Consider the following 20,902-nt stretch of genomic DNA (forward strand, 5'->3'; position numbering starts at 1 on the left):
TATGTCTATTTTGTGTGCATTCATATTATTTTGGGTGTTCTTATGTGTTTTATTTCATTCATGTGTATTTCATTTTCCGGGTTTTATTTGTAGGAAAAATGGAAATTAAAAGAGTTTTGAGGGCAAGAAAAGAGAAGAGAAAAGAAAATAAAAGAAAGAAGAAGAGATTGAAGTGCTAAAGAGGAAAGAAGTAGAGCTGCAGTAAAACAACTCTATCCAACAGCTTTAAACCTACAGCTCTAGGAGGAGAAAAGAAGCTCTACATCATAGAGCTATTGCACAAGGTAAAAGCGATATTGCACTGATGAGTAGCGCTGTTAGAAGCGCTATTGTACTGCGCTTGGTTGATGCGGAAGAGAAAAAAGAGCCGATCATGTCTCGCTCGAGCGCATGTTTGCGTGATCGAGCAAGAAAAGCGGGGAAAAATTCTCAGATTAGAACATGTCTTGCTCGAGCGCATGATTGCGCGCTCGAGCGAGAGATCGCGATCAGAAAAAAAATCAGGATTTCGGAAATTAAATCTCTTATTTTGCGGGCTTTATTTCGTGGGCTTTTCAACGCCATATAAATATAACATAAAAGAGCAGATTTTGGAGAGATTCACGCAGATAGAAGAGGCGGCTAGGTGGAAGCTTGGAGATTGAAGAACGCTCCAATCGAGTTTTTGTTTCTCTCTTCTCTTTTGATTATTAAACTTGTTTGAATTATATTTTCAACTATTTATTAGTTTTATTTCAACCAATGCCACGTAATTGGGCCAGACAAATTTATGTAAAAAACTTGGATGTTTATTTCGGAATTCTCATATTTGGTTTTATTTTATTGATTATTAGATTTATATTAGTATTGTGAATGATCTGGCCAATTGTTTGCTTGCATGTTAATCGATTCCAAGTCGATAGAGGAGGAATTGACTTTGATCATTCTAATAATTAACACGAGGTAAAATTGACTACAAATAGTATTCGATTTCATCGTCCGGTTTTAGGTGCAAACTGAATTCTCACAGTTCCTAATGCACTTGAGTTTGATTAGAATTATGAAAATTAATCCGTAAATATTTTAATAGGTTTAATTGTTCTAGAAATAGACCTTAAACAAGTTAGGAGAATTCATCATAATTTAAGATTTAAATTTGAGTCCTGAATCGGCTAGATGTTACATGATTTGTTTGGTACCTACGTGTGTCTTGGTTGTCTCGTTTTAATTAATTTTATCTTCACTCATTTTAATTATTATTTCTTAAGTAGTTTTTATTTTTTAAATTCTTATTTTATTCAATTCATACTCCTTTTTATTATTTTGTCTAGATTAAGTAAAATAATCAAATCTTGAGAATTGGCAACAGTCCCTGTGGGATCGATATTTGAACTCATTGTTCACTTACTATAAATTTACCTAGTGCACTTGCTAGTAAATACCAAAATAAGCGGTCAAACACCTCAAAAGATGAGGAAAATCTAAACCATAGGTCCATAATTTAGCCAAAAACCGAGTGAGATAGATACACAACACATAGACACATCAAAGGAAGGAATTTACTTGCCTTTAAATTTCGAATTTATGCCCAAAACTTAGCTTAAATTGTAGAGGTGGAAGAGAGGAGAACTTTTACTTGAGGAAGCATCGAGCCCTGGCCGACGAGGGAGGAGCTAGGGCGGCGGCGGCGGCGGTGCTAGGGTTTGGAGAAGAAGGGGACGACGTCTTGGAGGGGGGAAGAATAGAAATGATTTTCTTTTCGTATAGGGTTTAAGTTGTGTGTGAGTAAATGTGTGTATGTATATGCGTGTTCATAGTAGTTGCTAGTTCAAATTTATATAAAGTTGCTACTATACTAATAGAAGTGCTATTATTAAAATAACAACTACTACAGCTACTATACTAGATTAAAATACTTATCTTTAAAGATTGTAAGTTGAAAGAAATTAAATAACATCTACCGGGTTTTAAAAAATGTTACTTTTGAAGGTAAATAAATAAACTCTGTAATTCTTTTAAAATAAATATCACAAGTATAATATCCTTAAAATAAAGCTTTATCTAATTTTCTCAACTTTTAAGGATTTAAAATCTTTAAATAAAAGATACCTCAACATTCTCGCCTCCCCTCGTCGGCCCTGAAATAATGCAACTCAAATTTTTTTTTTAAAATCAATACTTCAATATTTTGATGTTACAATGATAAAATAAACTAAATAATAAACGGAGCGATTAAATAAATAAAATTATGAACATTAAAAAGTCATTTGAATAAATATACAAGCGGAATTAAAAATATTTAAAACAAAGTGAGCAATCAAAAGCATTTAAATAAAAATCTAGAAATTTAACCTAAACCGACACGCTCCTCACCTCCTGAACTTGACCTATGACCAGACCACGGCCAGACCTTATAGCCCGAACCACCCACCTGGACCGGACAACATGGACAACACCTCACGAAGAGCCAAAAATCTGCACAACCACTATAAGTTAAATCACCCTTAAATTTTCCAAAACATAACCGAATTGACTTCCACTTGTACCGACATGCTCCTCACATCCTATACTTTACCATGAACCAGACCCCGGATGGACTCTGCTCCCCGAGCCGGCCACCTGAACCGATTCCTGGACAGCACATGACAAGGAACCAAAATCTGCACAACTACACTACACAAACCTTGACCCCCTTCAACCCATGAACCAATAAATCCACCTAAGACCAGACCTTCCCACACACCATGAGTCACCTCTAGAACCAAAATTATCCCCTAGACCACCTCGGGTCTCGGTTAGAACCACCAAAGTCGAGCCCTAAGAACAACCATACATCACTCGATCACCAACCAACCTCAAGGACCCAACTTTAAAACCGAGCAGCCCTTCCTACTAACACTTGAACCACTCCAAAAACATTCAAAACACCACAATGAGTACTCAAGAACCTAGCCATGGAATTCCCTTCAACACCACAAGAAACATTTAAAAAATGCACTTAAAACACCAACCAAAATGCAACAAAATTTAGAGCAACAAGCATATCAAGTGTAGACCATTACAAGATTCATAACATATCTCAAAACCAATAAAAAAAACACTACATAAATCTCAAATTTCAGTAGAACACTGATAAGTGCATTTTGTATCCATTATTTCGTGATATTTTTATGTTTATTTTGTGTGCTTTCATATTATTTTGTGTGTTCTTATGTGTTTTATTTCATTCATGTGCATTTCATTTTTCGGGTTTTATTTGTAGGAAAAATGGAAATTAAAAGAGTTTTGAGGGCAAGAAAAGAGAAGAGAAAAGAAAATAAAAGAAAGAAGAAGAGATTGAAGTCCTAAAGAGGAAAGAAGTAGAGCTGCAGTAAAACAGCTCTATCCAACAGCTCTAAACCTACAGCTCTAGGAGGAGAAAAGAAGCTCTACATCATAGCGCTATTGCACAAGGTAAATGCGATATTGCACTGATGAGTAGCGCTGTTAGAAGCATTATTGTGATGCGCTACTGCGCTTGGTGGATGCGGAAGAGAAAAAAGAGCCGATCATGCCTCGCTCGAGCGCATGTTTGCGTGATCAAGCGAGAAAAGCGGGGAAAAAATTCTCGAAATAGAACATGTCTCGCTCGAGCGCATGATTGCGCGCTCGAGCGAGAGATCGCGATCAGGAAAAAAAATCAGTATTTCGGAAATTAATTCTCTTATTTTGCGGGCTTTATTTCGTGGGCTTTTCAACGCCATATAAATATAACATAAAAGAGCAGATTTTGGAGAGATTCACGCAGATAGAAGAGGCGGCTAGGCGGAAGCTTGGAGATTGAAGAAACGCTCCAATCGAGTTTTTGTTTCTTTCTTCTCTTTTGATTATTAAACTTGTTTGAATTATATTTTCAACTATTGATTAGTTTTATTTCAACCAAGGCCACGTAATTAGGCCTGACAAATTTATGTAGAAAACTTGGATGTTTATTTGGGAATTCTCATATTTGGTTTTATTTTATTGATTATTAGATTTATATTAGTATTGTGAATGATCTGGCCAATTGTTTTCTTGCATGTTAATCGATTCCAAGTCGATAGAGGAGGAATTGACTTTGATCATTCTAATAATTAACACGAGGTAAAATTGACTAGAATTAGTATTCGATTTCATCGTCCGGTTTTAGGTGCAAACTGAATTCTCACAGTTCCTAATGCACTTGAGTTTGATTAGAACTATGAAAATTAATCCGTAAATATTTGAATAGGTTTAATTGTTCTAGAAATAGACCTTAAACAAGTTAGGAGAATTCATCATAATTTAAGATTTAAAACTGAGTCCTGAATCGGCTAGATGTTACATGATTTGTTTGGTACCTACGTGTGTCTTGGTTGTCTCGTTTTAATTAATTTTATCTTCACTTATTTTAATTCTTATTTCTTAAGTAGTTTTTATTTTTTAAATTCTTATTTTATTCAATTCATACTCCTTTTTATTATTTTGTCTAGATTAAGTAAAATAATAAAATCTTGAGAATTGGCAACAGTCCCTGTGGGATCGATATTTGAACTCATTGTTCACTTACTATAAATTTACCTAGTGCACTTGCTAGTAAATACCAAAATAAGCGGTCAAACACCTCAAAAGATGAGGAAAATCGAAACCATAGGTCCATAATTTAGCCAAAAACCGAGTGAGATAGATACACAACACATAGACACATCAAAGGAAGGAATTTACTTGCCTTTAAATTTCGAATTTATGCCCAAAACTTAGCTTAAATTGTAGAGGTGGAAGAGAGGAGAACTTTTACTTGAGGAAGCATCGAGCTCCGGCCGACGAGGGAGGAGCTAGGGCGGCGGCGGCGGTGCTAGGGTTTGGAGAAGAAGGGGACGGCGTCTTGGAGGGGGGAAGAATAGAAATGATTTTATTTTTGTATAGGGTTTAAGTTGTGTGTGAGTAAATGTGTGTATGTATATGTGTGTTCATAGTAGTTGCTAGTTTAAATTTATATAAAGTTGCTACTATACTAATAGAAGTGCTATTATTAAAATAACAACTACTACACCTACTATACTAGATTAAAATACTTATCTTTAAAGATTGGAAGTTAAAAGGAATTAAATAACATCTATCCGGGTTTTAAAAAATGTTACTTTTGAAGGTAAATAAATAAACTCTGTAATTCTTTTAAAATAAATATCACAAGTATAAAATCCTTAAAATAAAGCTTTATCTAATTTTATCAACTTTTAAGCATTTAAAATCTTTAAATAAAAGATACCTCAACATTCTCGGCTGAAAGAGTGGGTGCCCGGTGAGCCAACGTGTGGCTAAGGGCTTTGATGACTCTTTGTATAAACAATCTTTTGTTTAATATTATTTACACTTTTATAAATGGCAATGACTTTATCTTTCTTCATATTGTTATATTGTGATATACTATTGTTGTTTTGATAAAGACCTTGAATATACTATAGTGTATGTAAGATGTGGTAGAACATGGGGATGTCTATCATGAAACACATCTTATAGTCACTGTATATTCTAAACTGTTCCTAGTCGATTGAGCCGTCCGATAATAAGGATAAGGATCGCTCGAGTTTGAGACTAGCATTTGCAATGCAGAGTACCACGTTTCATTGGTAAGGAACATAGAGATGTTCAAAGCATGCAAATGGATATTCATATGATGAATGATCGAACTACCCTATCCGAACTTTCCAAGTGGTTATCACTTATCGAGTGGATAAAGTCCGCGGTTTTGGTTGTACACCATTAGTCCTTACTACTTGAAACATCATTGAGACTCTATATGCTAGTACTGTGCTTTGACTCGTTTACCGACTCTATTGGGGTCATTAGGTGTCGGGATTGGGTACAGTTACAACACATATAGGAGTCGATGCTTTGTTGTCAAGGATTCACCACATACTTGCGAGTGTGGATATCCTATGCGATCTGAGGAGATATTAGTGTGACGAATCTCTGGCCAGAGTACATGATGTGATTTAAGAAATGGTTTCTTAGTAGCACATGCGATGTCACTATTTGATCTTCAAGATGTATTGCATAGTTATCGAATCTCAAACGACTCTCGATATACCAATGGTTGTTGATTCGATCGGGATATATGGATGAAGGGACCGTACTGTACGCTAACCAAAATCTATTGGTTCTTGTAGGCACTATCAGTGATACCTAGGGAATCATGGGGCGATGTTGCTAGGCGCTCTTACCATGATTCGATGGGCAAGTCGGAAATTGTTGTTCCGAGTCACAAGGAGTTGTGAGCCCACGGCTAGCTGTATCCCTGAACCATTGAGGGTCACACAGAGTAATGGATTTTTAATCCCCGTTGAGATAGTTAAATTTAAAGAGTTAAATTTAATGAACAAAGAAGTTGGACTTCTTAATTATGAGTAGAGGAGTAAGATTTCCTAAAATGACATAAGGATGAGCATTTTTGGAAATCACTGAATTCGGATTCAGAAAAATTTATCTTGACTTTAAAAGGTGCAGAAATGGTTTCTGTGCACATTGGTGAAATCGGTTTATCAATCGGAGTCACGATGAATTTTATATTAATTTCTGAACATGCGGGCTTTGCTTGTCGGGCTTGAACTTATGACTAATGGGCCCTAAGCTGTTAGTGGCCTACATTATAAATAAGTTATTGCAGTACAGAAATTACACACAACAGGTCACAATTTTCGGAAAAACCCTATTTTTCTCTCAGTAGTGGCCGCCCCCTTCTCCCCTCTGCTCGGAAAATCCAGTCTGTGAATTTTGAATTGCAGTCTGGTTTAACGGATCAAATTCGTTAATCTCTTCGTAGAAACTTCTGATAGATTTTCTAGTGCAATCTATCAGAGGGATTATATATCCGTTCGTGGACCTGATTGAAGAACAGTTCGTCCATCAGTTCCAGGGATATACAACAAGAGCAGAGCAATCTGTTGGTGTCCAAAATCTCGATTCGAGATTGAAGGTAAAAATTTATAATTGTTATTTAATTTTTACACACACAATTTAATCGTAAGTTTTGATACCCAATATGGAATCGTTCCATATAAAACTTTTAAACTTTCGCTGCACCGGGTATCAATTCTGATTGATCTGATCGTCGCGTTCTCCAACAGTGGTATCAGAGCCAGGTTGCTCAGATCAAGCGATTAAATTAATCGCTTGTACAAAAATTTTTGAGCCTCGGTTTTTGAAACAAAATAAATATTTTAAAAATAAAAAAAAAAATTTCGGGCAAAAATATAAGGGGGGGCAGCGATGGTCGCTGCCTCGGGCAGCGCACGTGTAGTAGCCCGTGCCCTAATTGAGTAATTAAAGGATTAATGCTAATTAATTGAATTGGGTATTGGACAGATCGGAAGCTCCGAAGGCACGATCGGAAGCTCCGATGAGCGATCGGAGGCACCGATCGATATTACGTCAGGCATGACGTGTGGTTGGATCGGAAGCTCCGATCAGGACCGGAAGCTCCGATCACCCCTATCCGGAGTCATCAAGTGATATTTTGACACGTGGCAGATCAGGATCTTCGGAAGCTCCGATGACAGGATCGGACGTTCCGATCGAGGTTCGGACGTTCCGATCAAGGATCGGAAGTTCCGATCGTTGTCTATAAATAGAAGGCCGAGACTTCACTTTCATTTGCCAATTCCGAGTTCTCCTTTCCTTTCTAGTCCTTTTGGAGCTGTTCTAGTCTTCTTAGGCTTGGTCCGGAGGTCGGAGAGGCGTTCGGTAGTCGTAGCGGAGTTGTGCCCAAGTTCTGGAGGCATCGACACCAAAGGGCTAACGACGGACGAAGGTATAGCTTTTGCTTCCTATAAATATTTAGAAGTATGCAATAGCTTAGTTAAGGCTTTTAGAGCACTTTAATGATAGTAGTATCATTTGGCAGTGTAGAGCAGACTATAGGCGTGGACCTAGAGTTGGTAGAGCTTGCACTGTATTGAGGTACGAAAGTACTGTTCGAGATATCCGGACTGAGTATGCATGTATTATATGACTGCATGATTTATATGCCATGATATTATGCTGCATTCATTTGCATCTTGCTGTATCTCCTTCGAGATGTCTGTAGTAGGGTTGTACCCTATCCTGTTAGTGGATGGACTTCCATCGATTTGGGTCCGGCGTATCCACAGTTATCTCGGTATGGGAGCCACCTCCTGAAGCGACGGCACAGCGTGCTACATACCAGGGCCCGGTCTGTCTCTGTTATCTGATCCTTAACCTCGAGTCTATAGGGAGTTCACTTTGCATGCATGTATACTCATACTCTCGCACTGAGCGTTTTATGCTCACGTCTCGTACTCTGTATTTTTCTGGACACCCTATTTCATGGGGCAGGTTTGCGATTGGACGAGGAGGGTGGATCCAGGAGAGGCTAGTCAGTGGTTGGCCGGCTGGAGCTTCGCTTAGGTTTTATTACTGTTGTTTTGGGTTTATACAGCTATTCGATTTGGTTGTATATTATTGGATAAATTACAGATTCCTTTACTTGGGATTGTATAATGTTAATGGTTTCCACAGTTTTATTCTGATATCTGTTTTACTAAGTTAATTGCATGCCTAAGTTCTGTTTAGTAGGTGATCCGGGTAAGGGTCACTAAATTTATGGTATCAGAGCATGCAAAAGATTTCTTGGGATTTAGTCTCATCTTGAGGTATTTTTGTAGATGTCAAATCATGACGACCAGAGTTCTCATGGCAGTGTTGGTGGGCGTTGGGGTGATGCCGACCGGGAGCCTCGTCGAGAACGGCGTCATCGTCATCATGACGACGAGCGTTTCACTGTGCGTCGATTCTTAGCTATGGGTCCTAAGACCTTAGTTGGAGGTGAGTCTCCGGAGGATGCGGAGAACTGGTTAGACCGCATGGAGACGACTTTTCAGACTTTCCAATGCACCGATGAGCAGAAGGTGGAGACCCTTGGCTATCTTCTGGATGGGCGTGCGCGCAGGTGGTGGAGGTTTACTTCTACACCTTTTGTTGCGGCGAGAGGAGTGGCCACCTGGGCCGAGTTTCGCACAGCTTTCCAAAAGCGGTATTTTCCTCCGGCACTCCGTCAGTCGAAGGCAGGCGAGCTACTGAGTCTGCGACAGGGAACCATGTCTATCGATGAGTATCAGCAGAGGTTCTTTGATCTGTTATCCTATTGCCCCGAGATTGCTGATAGCTCAGAGATGAAGTATAATCTGTTCCTTCAGGGCCTTAACCCTGAGATCCATGACCGTGTGGCGGTTGGTGACGACATGTCCTACGAGGGTTTGGTGAGCCGTTGTCACCAGGCGGAGGACAGCATTCGGCGGAACAGGTCTTTCCCTCAGTCGAGGCCTACTAGTTCTCTGGGTCCCCGTGCCCAAGCTTTCAAGAAGTCTGGATCTTCTTCTTCCTCTGGTTCTGGAGGTATTGTCCGTTACGGTAAGAAGGACAAGTGTGATCACTGTGGGAAGAACCATCCATCCGACAAGTGCCGCAGAGCTTCTGGAGCTTGTTTCCGTTGTGGAGAGACTGGTCATATCCGGAGGGATTGTCCACTGTCTGGGGGAGGTGGTTTTGGTTCTGGTTCAGGATCGGGTTCTCAGGCTACCGTACAGCAGAGGTCACAGGGACAGTCTGCTGGGAGTTCTCATTTGAGGCCACGAGCTTCTGGCCAGGTGTTTGCCCTGAGACATGATCAGGCTGTGGAGGAGAATGAGAAAGTCATCGCAGGTACATTTCTGCTTTATGGTATACCTGCTCTTGTACTTATTGACACTGGTGCATCTCATTCCTTCATTTCTGCACGTTTTGTTAAGAGGCATAGATTACCATGCATTGCACTAGACGTAGTGATGTCTGTTTCTACTTCGATGGGCCAATCTGCTTTGGCTAAGCGTCTAGTGATGGGTTGCCCTTTAGAGTTCGAAGGGAACGTTCTGTTGGCGAATCTCATGGTTCTGGCGATGGACGACATTGATTGCATTCTGGGAATAGATGTGTTGACTACCTATCGAGCTTCAGTGGACTGCTATCAGAGATTAGTACGCTTTCATCCGGAAGGGAGTGAGAGTTGGTTTTTCTATGGTGAGGGAGCGCGACCCCCGATGCCTTTGGTATCCGCTTTGAGAGCCTGTCGAGCTCTAGAGACTGGCGGGGAAGGCTACCTTATCTATGCAGTTGATTTGTCCGCTGAGAGTATTGGGATAGAGAGCATTCCTGTTGTGGATGAATTTCCAGATGTGTTTCCTGATGAGATTCCGGGTTTTCCTCCTGCTAGGGAAGTCGAGTTTGGCATAGAGTTGATGCCGGGTACTTCGCCTATTTCTAGGGCACCGTATCGTCTGGCTCCGTCAGAGATGCGTGAGTTAAAGAATCAGCTACAGGATCTTTTGGACAAGGGGTACATTCGTCCTAGTGTATCTCCTTGGGGAGCTCCTGTTCTCTTCGTAAAGAAGAAGGATGGGTCGATGCGGCTGTGCATTGACTATCGGCAGCTGAATCGAGTGAATGTGAAGAACAAGTATCCGTTGCCTCGTGTTGATGACTTGTTTGATCAGCTGCAGGGCACGTCAGTTTACTCCAAGATTGACTTGAGATCTGGGTATCATCAGTTGAGAGTCCGTGATCAGGACGTAGCCAAGACTGCATTCCGTACTCGCTATGGGCATTACGAGTTTCTAGTGATGCCATTTGGTTTGACCAATGCTCCGGCTATATTCATGGATTTGATGAACCGTGTCTTCAGGGAGTATTTGGACAAGTTTGTCGTGGTCTTCATTGACGACATCCTGGTTTATTCGCGTAATACGGAAGAACATGTTTCTCACTTGCGGTTGGTACTGCAGACTCTTCGAGATGAGCAATTGTACGCCAAGCTGAGCAAGTGTAAGTTCTGGATGGATAGAGTGGTTTTCCTTGGCCATATCATATCCAGGGAGGGGATTTCTGTTGATCCAAGCAAGATTGAAGCGGTACTTAATTGGTCGCGTCCGATGACAGTTGCTGAGATCCGTAGTTTTCTGGGTCTAGCAGGGTATTATCGTCGCTTCATTCTGAACTTCTCTCAGTTAGCTCGACCGTTGACGCAGCTTACCCGCAAGGGTGTGGATTTCGAATGGTCCTCCGAGTGTGAGGAGAATTTCCGTGAGCTTCGACGGCGGTTGACTTCTGCGCCGGTGTTAGCATTACCGTCAGGATCTGGAGGGTATGTAGTTTACACGGATGCTTCTCTTCAGGGGTTAGGTTGTGTCCTGACTCAGAATGGGCATGTGATCGCATACGCTTCTAGACAGCTGAAGCTTCACGAGGACAACTACCCAGTCCATGATTTGGAATTGGCAGCCATTGTGTTCGCTTTGAAGATCTGGCGTCATTATCTTTATGGCGAGAAATTTGAGATCTTCACCGACCATAAGAGTCTCAAGTATTTGTTCACTCAGGCAGAATTGAACATGAGACAGAGACGTTGGATGGACTTGCTTAAGGACTATGATTGCGAGATTAAGTACCATCCGGGAGCTGCTAATCTCACCGCTGATGCTTTGAGTCGCAAGGTGCGACTATCCGCACTTCAGACTTGTTCGATGTCTAGTGCGATCAGTGACTGTTGTACTTCAGGTTTTACCTTCAAGCATAAGAAAGGTATGCAGAGTATCCAGATGTTTGCGATATTATCTGAGCCAGCCTTGTATTCGCGGATCCGAGATGCTCAGATGTCTGATTCGAAGACCCAGCGTTTAGCTCGTCTAGCTAACGAGGGTAGCTCGTCTGGATTTCATTATCAGTCAGATGGCTTTCTGTGTTTGTCTGGTAGGCTTGTGATTCCACAGGATGAAAAGTTGCGAGAGGAGATTTTGTCTCAGGCACATCGCACTAAGTTGAGTATTCATCCTGGGAGCAACAAGATGTACAAGGATCTACGTACTCGTTTCTGGTGGAAGGGAATGAAACGCAGTGTTTATCAGTTTATTTCGAGATGTTTGGTGTGTCAAACAGGTCAAGGCAGAGCACCGACGACCTGGAGGATTGCTTCACAGTCTGCCTATTCCTGAATGGAAATGGGAGTTTATCACTATGGACTTTGTGACCCATTTGCCGGTATCCCCGAGGAACTGTGATGCTATCTGGGTGGTGGTGGACCGACTCACCAAGTCAGCGCATTTCATTGCCTATAGCCGAGAGTACTCTGTGGATCGCATGGCACGGATGTACATTCAGGAGATCGTCCGACTTCATGGAGTGCCTGTGAGCATTGTCAGCGATCGGGACCCCAGGTTTACTTCTAGATTCTGGGGGAGTGTTCAACGTGCGATGGGTACTACTCTCAGTTTGAGTACAGCCTATCATCCAGAGACTGATGGTCAGTCAGAGCGCACTATCCGTACGTTAGAAGATATGCTTAGAGCGTGCGTCATGGATTTTGGTTCAGCCTGGCAGGATCATTTGCCGTTGATCGAGTTCGCTTACAACAACAGCTATCACACTAGTATTGGGATGACACCTTTTGAAGCGTTGTATGGGCGACGTTGTCGTACTCCACTCTTCTGGGAAGAAGTGGGGGAGAGACAGGCTGAAGGACCAGAGTTTATCCAGCAGGCGATAGACATTGTTGATCAGATCAAGAAACGGATTAAGACTGCCCAGGATCGTCAGGCCAGTTATGCTAATATCAAGCGTAGGCCTTTGCAGTTCGAGGTCGGGGAGAAAGTGTTTCTGAGAGTGTCACCTTTCCGCAATATTCTCAGATTTGGCCTTAAGGGCAAGTTGTCTCCCAGATTTATCGATCCGTTTGAGATCTTGGAGAGTATTGGCGATTTGGCTTATCGACTAGCATTGCCACCGCATCTATCCAGCATTCACGACGTGTTCCACGTATCTCTGTTGCGACGGTATGTGGCGGATGAATCTCATATTCTGCAGCGATCTGAGGTTCAGATAGACAAGGATTTGACTTATGTTGAGAAACCTCTTCGCATCCTTGATTATAAGGATAAGGTTTTACGGAACAAAGTCATTCATTTGGTTTTAGTTCAGTGGCAGCGCCGAGGCACTGAGGAAGCTACTTGGGAGCTTGAGGACAGGATGCGTAAAGACCATCCTGAGTTGTTTTGATTTCATTCTTTAAGTTGTATTCAGTTGCAAACTTTGTAAACGTTTGATTTGAATAAAGAATGTTTCTGATTTCTGTATTTGCATTCGGTACTTAAGATCTGATTTCGAGGACGAAATATCTTAAGTGGGGGAGAATGTAGTAGCCCGTGCCCTAATTGAGTAATTAAAGGATTAATGCTAATTAATTGAATTGGGTATTGGACGGATCGGAAGCTCCGAAGGCACGATCGGAAGCTCCGAACAGGATCGGAAGCTCCGATGAGCGATCGGAGGCACCGATCGATATTACGTCAGGCATGACGTGTGGTTGGATCGGAAGCTCCGATCAGGACCGGAAGCTCCGATCACCCCTATCCGGAGTCATCAAGTGATATTTTGACACGTGGCAGATCAGGATCTTCGGAAGCTCCGATGACAGGATCGGACGTTCCGATCGAGGTTCGGACGTTCCGATCAAGGATCGGAAGTTCCGATCGTTGTCTATAAATAGAAGGCCGAGACTTCACTTTCATTTGCCAATTCCGAGTTCTCCTTTCCTTTCTAGTCCTTTTGGAGCTTTTCTAGTCTTCTTAGGCTTGGTCCGGAGGTCGGAGAGGCGTTCGGTAGTCGTAGCGGAGTTGTGCCCAAGTTCTGGAGGCATCGACACCAAAGGGCTAACGACGAACGAAGGTATAGCTTTTGCTTCCTATAAATATTTAGGAGTATGCAATAGCTTAGTTAAGGCTTTTAGAGCACTTTAATGATAGTAGTATCATTTGGCAGTGTAGAGCAGACTATAAGCGTGGACCTAGAGTTGGTAGAGCTTGCACTGTATTGAGGTACGAAAGTACTGTTCGAGATATCCTGACTGAGTATGCATGTATTATATGACTGCATGATTTATATGCCATGATATTATGCTGCATTTATTTGCATCTTGCTGTATCTCCTTCGAGATGTCTGTAGTAGGGTTGTACCCTATCCTGTTAGTTGATGGACTTACATCGATTTGGGTCCGGCGTATCCACAGTTATCTCGGTATGGGAGCCACCTCCTGAAGCGACGGCACAGCGTGCTACATACCAGGGCCCGGTCTGTCTCTGTTATCTGATCCTTGACCTCGAGTCTATAGGGAGTTCACTTTGCATGCATGTATACTCATACTCTCGCACTGAGCGTTTTATGCTCACGTCTCGTACTCTGTATTTTTCTGGACACCCTATTCCATGGGGCAGGTTTGCGATTGGACGAGGAGGGTGGATCCAAGAGAGGCTAGTCAGTGGTTGGCCGGCTGGAGCTTCGCTTAGGTTTTATTACTGTTGTTTTGGGTTTATACAGCTATTCGATTTGGTTGTATATTATTGGATAAATTACAGATTCCTTTACTTGAGATTGTATAATGTTAATGGTTTCCGCAGTTTTATTCTGATATCTGTTTTACTAAGTTAATTGCATGCCTAAGTTCTGTTTAGTAGGTGATCCGGGTAAGGGTCACTACAGCACGGCGCTGCACAGGGCGGCGCACGGCGCTGCCCAGCGCAGCGCTGGGCGCTGTACAGGGCAGCGCTCGGCGCTGCCCATGGGCAGCGATCGTCGCTGCCCTAGGGGCAGCCGGGCTGCTCGGCCCGAGCCCTATGGGGCGCGGGCAGCCCGGGAATGTCCCGGGCGGCCCGCGGAAAAAATTAATTTTTTTAATTTTTAAATTAAATTTTAATATGTTAAAATTCTATTTTTGGTTCGATCGAAAATTGTTTTTGATTGGTCCACGAGGCGTCGGATCGAATTGTTCAAGTCCGAAACTTTTAAAATTGATTTTTGGATAAATTTGAATTTTTGGAAAATTTAAATATTTTATCCGTTAAATTGAATTTTGAAATTAATTATTTTTGGTACAATTGATGATAAGATATGATCTTATGGATATATTGAGTAAAATATGATTTTATGTATAAAATTGGATTTTATAGATAAAATATGATTTTATTTGATAAAAAGATAAAATATGATTTTGTATATAAAATAAGATTTTATGTATGAAATATGATTTTATCCTTTTAAATTTAAATTGCCATTGCATGTTATCCAATAAATTAATTTTGAATTAAATGTTATTGGATAAGGATGATCGATTGCCATGACCAATTTTGTAGGTGTATGTTAGGAATTTACATTTGTTTTTATTGTTGTTGAATTTATTAATGGGCCTGGTTTATGGCCCAATATGAATTGTCATATGTAATAAAAGTGGGCTTGGTTTATGGCCCGTTCCCACCCCTTAAAAATGTATCCCCTACTTGTCATTGTTATTTATTGTAAATACATTAGATTTAGTGGGAGATCAAGATTTGAAGATGGAGGTGGGCCCAGCAGACAATAAAGACAGAAGAAATGTAAATTGGAAGCTCAATGTAATAGGATTGCATTGCATACTGCATATTACCTAGGATTGGACTAAGATTCGTGATTGGCAACCACGGGTCAATTAGAAATGGAATCGATCATCCTATATAATATGTGATATTATTGTTGTATGCATGTTTTAGACAAAATTGTGTGAATCCGGCAAGCATACAAAATTTTAAAAATGATGAGACAAATTTTCAAAATTAAAATCTCTCATTTTAAATATGATTTAAAATTGATATCAAGATAAATAAAGGAAATTTAAATTTGTTTAAATGTTCCTACCTTCCATCAACGATCAATGTATGAGATGCTACCCGCGGATACGGTCCGGCTCATATTATTGGGGGGGCCCGTTCGTTGGAAAGCTGTACATTGGATCGACACATGTTGTAAGTTGGGTGGAACTCCCATGGGATCGGCTCATATTATTGGGGGATCCACATGGCGACCGTCCATCACAACTTAATATTGATGGGTCATCTTGACATGTCACAATAAACGGCGTCATATTATTGGGCCCTTATTGGACATGAGGTAAAAACATGGAGGTTGCTTTGGAAGCAATTGGGCTCTACCTTTTGAAATTATGGTTGGCTGATATTATTCGGGACCATAGATTGTCAATTGGACTCCATGTTCTCACTAAGGAAAACAGTTTCCCGTTTTCACTAGAGGGTAGTGAAATCGTTAAAATAGTGTGAGTGAGATTCATAAAATAAATATCGCCTATTTTATGTCTTAGTAAATTACTTAAACAATCACTGATATTTGTCTGTTTCTTTTCAGTATTTCATAAAGATGAATTCGCGTAATCCACTTTTCTCGATCCTCGAACAAAATAAGTTGACTGGCGCAAACTATACGGAATGGTTCCGTAAGTTGAAGATTGTCTTGACTTCGGAGAAGATGCTCTACGTGTTAGAAAAATCTCCTCCGAAGGAAGCACCAGCTGACATAAGTCCGGAAGAGTTAGCCAAACTTGATACATTGTGGGACCATGATATCAAGGCCAAATGCTATATGCAAGCCTCGATGTCTGATGAACTCCAGAGGCGATTTGAGGACACCGTGAATGCTGCTGACATTCACGTACAACTCAAGGAACTTTTTGGGGCTCAATCGAGGGCTGAAAGGTTCGCTACTGTAAAGGAGCTAATGACGTGTCGCATGCGTGAAGGGACTTCGGTCCGTGATCATGGGGTACGAGTGATTTGGCTCATACAGAAGTTGGTAACCCTTGATTTGGTGTTGGAGCATGAACTCAACGTGGACTTACTACTTCTGTCTCTTCCTTCTTCGTTTGACGGATTTGTGGTGAATTTCAATATGAACAAGATAGAGGCCTCCCTTGAAGAGATGGTCAATATGCTTGTGACATATGAATCCACATTAAAGAAGGATAAACCGGCTTTCTTGGTGGGCTCCTCTTCTTCTGCTAAGAAGGGGCCAAGTACAAAGGGTAAGAAACGTTCTGCCCCACCCAAGAAAATCGAACCCGAGAAGAAGTACAAGACAAAGGCTTCAAACATGGAAAAATCCAAGGATGTTTGCCATTACTGCAAGAAGCCCGGTCATTGGAAGCGTAACTGCAAGGAATATCTAGAGCAGTTGCGAACTGCGAAGGGTATGTTCTATATTGAAATAAATGTTTCACTTAATACTACTTCTTGGGTATTGGATACCGGATGTGGATCTCACATTTGCAATGATTTGCAGGTGATGACAAGAAGTCGCAGGCTTAGAATGGGTGAGACCCAGCTGAGGCTCGGAAATGGTTCCAGAGTTGAAGCTAAAGCTGTGGGAGATATTTATTTAATTTTGCAGAACGGTTTTAAGTTACTTTTGAGAGATGTTTTATTTGTTCCGGATTTGATTAAAAACATTATTTCTGTTTCTATGCTTGATAGAGATGGTTATTCTTGCAATTTTGTGAATGGGATTTGTAATATTTACAAGAATGAATGTTTGATTGGAAATGGACAACTTGAAAACGATCTATACAACTTAAAACTAAAAGACGTTCCAATAAATTATGTTGATAAACCGGCAACAACAAACAAAAGGAAAATCGATAGCCAAAACCCGGCAAACCTTTGGCACGCTAGGCTAGGTCATATTTCCTCAAGGAGGATGAACAAGCTAGTGGGAGAGGGCATGTTTGATATGTCTGATATTAACTCTCTACCTACTTGTGAATCCTGCCTAAAAGGAAAAATGACTAAATCTCCTTTTAAGGGGAAACCTGAGCGTAGTCAAAATCTTTTGGATTTGATCCATACAGATGTTTGTGGTCCATTTAGAGTTGGTACTCAATATGGCCACACCTACTTCATTACCTTTACTGATGATTATTCGAGGTATGGGTATTTATATTTAATGAAATATAAGTCTGAAGCGTTTGAAAAGTTCAAAGAATTCAAGGCTGAAGTAGAAAACAAGCTAGGTAAAAGTATTAAAGCACTTTGATCGGATCGAGGTGGAGAATACTTAAGTACCGAGTTTTTGGACTATCTAAAAGAGAATGGGATTCTCTCTCAGTAGACTCCTCCTATGACACCTCAGCTGAATGGTGTATCGGAGCGTCGTAATCGAACTTTGTTGGACATGGTTTGATCTATGATGAGCTTCACTGAGCTTCCACCTTCGTTTTGGGGCTATGCGCTTGAAACGGCGGTATTGTTGTTGAACAACGTCCACACTAAATCAGTGGACAAAACACCATACGAGTTATGGAATGGCAAAGCTCCTAAGTATTCGTACTTGAGGATTTGGGGATGTCCTGCTTACGTGAAGCGAACAGTGGGAGATAAGTTGGATAGTCGATCCACCTTATGTTATTTTGTAGGGTATCCGAAGAATTCAATCGGATATTATTTCTATTATCCTGCTGAAACAAAGGTGTTTGTTTCGAGGAATGCCACCTTCTTGGAGAAGGAGTTCTTATCGGATAAGAAAGGCGAGATGATGGAACTCGAAGAAATTCGAGAAGAACCCGAAATACAAAATAACGATCCTATACCTCAGGAACCATTGATAGACACGCCTGTACCTAGAAGATCCGAGAGGACTTCTAGACCTCCTATTCGATATGGTCTTCTTCTTGAAGGGGATCAAGATGAACCCGATGTTGGATGTGATCTAAGAAACTTCAAGGAAGCAATTTCTGATGCGAATTCAAATTTATGGCTTGAAGCTATGCAGTCGGAAATAGATTCGATGCATACAAACCAAGTTTGGTCTTTAGTAGATCCTCCCGATGGAATTGTTCCAATAGGGTGTAAATGGATCTACAAGAGAAAGCTTGGGCCTGATGGTAAGGTATTGACCTACAAGGCGCGATTGGTGGCGAAAGGTTATACTCAAAGACAAGGAGTTGACTATGATGAAACCTTTTCACCAGTTGCAATGTTCAAGTCCATAAGAATCCTTATTGCCATAGCTGCGTGGTATGACTATGAGATATGGCAAATGGATGTGAAGACTGCTTTTCTTAATGGAGACATTAAGGAAGAAATCTATATGAAGCAGCCTGAGGGGTACACATCCATGGAAAGCGAGCATAAGGTATGCAAGCTTCAGAGATCAATTTATGGTCTAAAACAAGCATCAAGAAGTTGGAACCAGAAATTTGATGAAACAATAAAGGATTTTGGTTTCATCAAGAACCCGGAGGAACCATGCGTGTACAAGAAAGTAGTTAAGGATGCTGTGACATTCTTAGTACTTTATGTTGATGACATCCTACTCATTGGGAATGACGTAGGGATGTTGCAGTCAACAAAGATATGGTTATCAGGTAGATTCTCGATGAAGGATTTGGGTGAGGCATCCTATATTCTAGGGATACAGATCTATAGAGATAGATCTAAGAGAATGATAGGACTCACTCAATCAACCTACATCGACACCATATTGAAACGGTTTTCAATGGATGGGTCCAAGAGAGGACATCTACCCATGTTTCATGGAGTTTCTCTATCCAAGTCTATGTGTCCCAAGACGGATGAAGAGATAGAGAAAATGACACATGTACCATATGCATCAGCCATAGGTAGTATCATGTATGGGATGATATCTATCAGACCGGATGTAGCATTTGCTCTGAGTGTCACGAGCAGATATCAAGCTAATCCCGGTCAAATGCATTGGAAAGCCGTGAAGGACATTCTTAAGTACTTACGAAGGACTAAGAATATGTTCATGGTATATGGAGGAAGAGAACTAAAATTGGAAGGCTATACCAACTCTAGCTTCCAAAGTGACGTGGATGACTCGAAGTCAACCTCTGGATTTGTGTTCATGCTCAATGGCGGTGCTGTCTCTTGGAAGAGTTCCAAGCAGGACACCACACCGGATTCCACCACTGAAGCAGAATACATTGCAGCATCAGCTGCTGCTAAAGAGGCCGTTTGGATGAGGAATTTCGTCCAAGAGTTGGGCGTCATTCCTGAAGTTGTTGGTCCAGTCCCGGTGTACTGTGACAACACGGGTGCCGTTGCTCAGGCAAAGGAACCAAGGTCTCATCAAAGATCCAAACACGTAGTGAGGAAATACCACATCATCCGGGAGATTGTGGAAAGAGGAGACATCACTGTCGAAAGAGTGGCCTCTGCAGACAATATCGCTGATCCACTTACTAAGCCCTTGCCAGGACCATTATTTGACAAACATCGCGAAGCAATGGGTCTACGTAGTATGACTAGTTGGCTATAGGGCAAGTGGGAGATTGAAAGAGTGGGTGCCCGATGAGCCAACGTGTGGCTAAGGGCTTTGATGACTCTTTGTATAAACAATCTTTTGTTTAATATTATTTACACTTTTATAAATGGCAATGACTTTATCTTTCTTCATATTGTTATATTGTGATATACTATTGTTGTTTTGATAAAGACCTTGAATATACTATAGTGTATGTAAGATGTGGTAGAACATGGGGATGTCTATCATGAAATACATCTTATAGTCACTGTATATTCTAAACTGTTCCTAGTCGATTGAGCCGTCCGATAATAAGGATAAGGATCGCTCGAGTTTGAGACTAGCATTTGCAATGCAGAGTACCACGTTTCATTGGTAAGGAACATAGAGATGTTCAAAGCATGCAAATGGATATTCATATGATGAATGATCGAACTACCCTATCCGGACTTTCCAAGTGGTTATCACTTATCGAGTGGATAAAGTCCGCGGTTTTGGTTGTACACCATTAGTCCTTACTACTTGAAATATCATTGAGACTCTATATGCTAGTACTGTGCTTTGACTCTTTTACCGACTCTATTGGGGTCATTAGGTGTCGTGATTGGGTACACTTACAACACATATAGGATTCGATGCTTTGTTGTCAAGGATTCACCACATACTTGCGAGTGTGGATATCCTATGCGATCTGAGGAGATATTAGTGTGACGAATCTCTGGCCAGAGTACATGATGTGATT

This window comes from Henckelia pumila, chromosome 1 (assembly GCF_033568475.1).
Source record: "Henckelia pumila isolate YLH828 chromosome 1, ASM3356847v2, whole genome shotgun sequence".
Taxonomy (NCBI): domain Eukaryota; kingdom Viridiplantae; phylum Streptophyta; class Magnoliopsida; order Lamiales; family Gesneriaceae; genus Henckelia; species Henckelia pumila.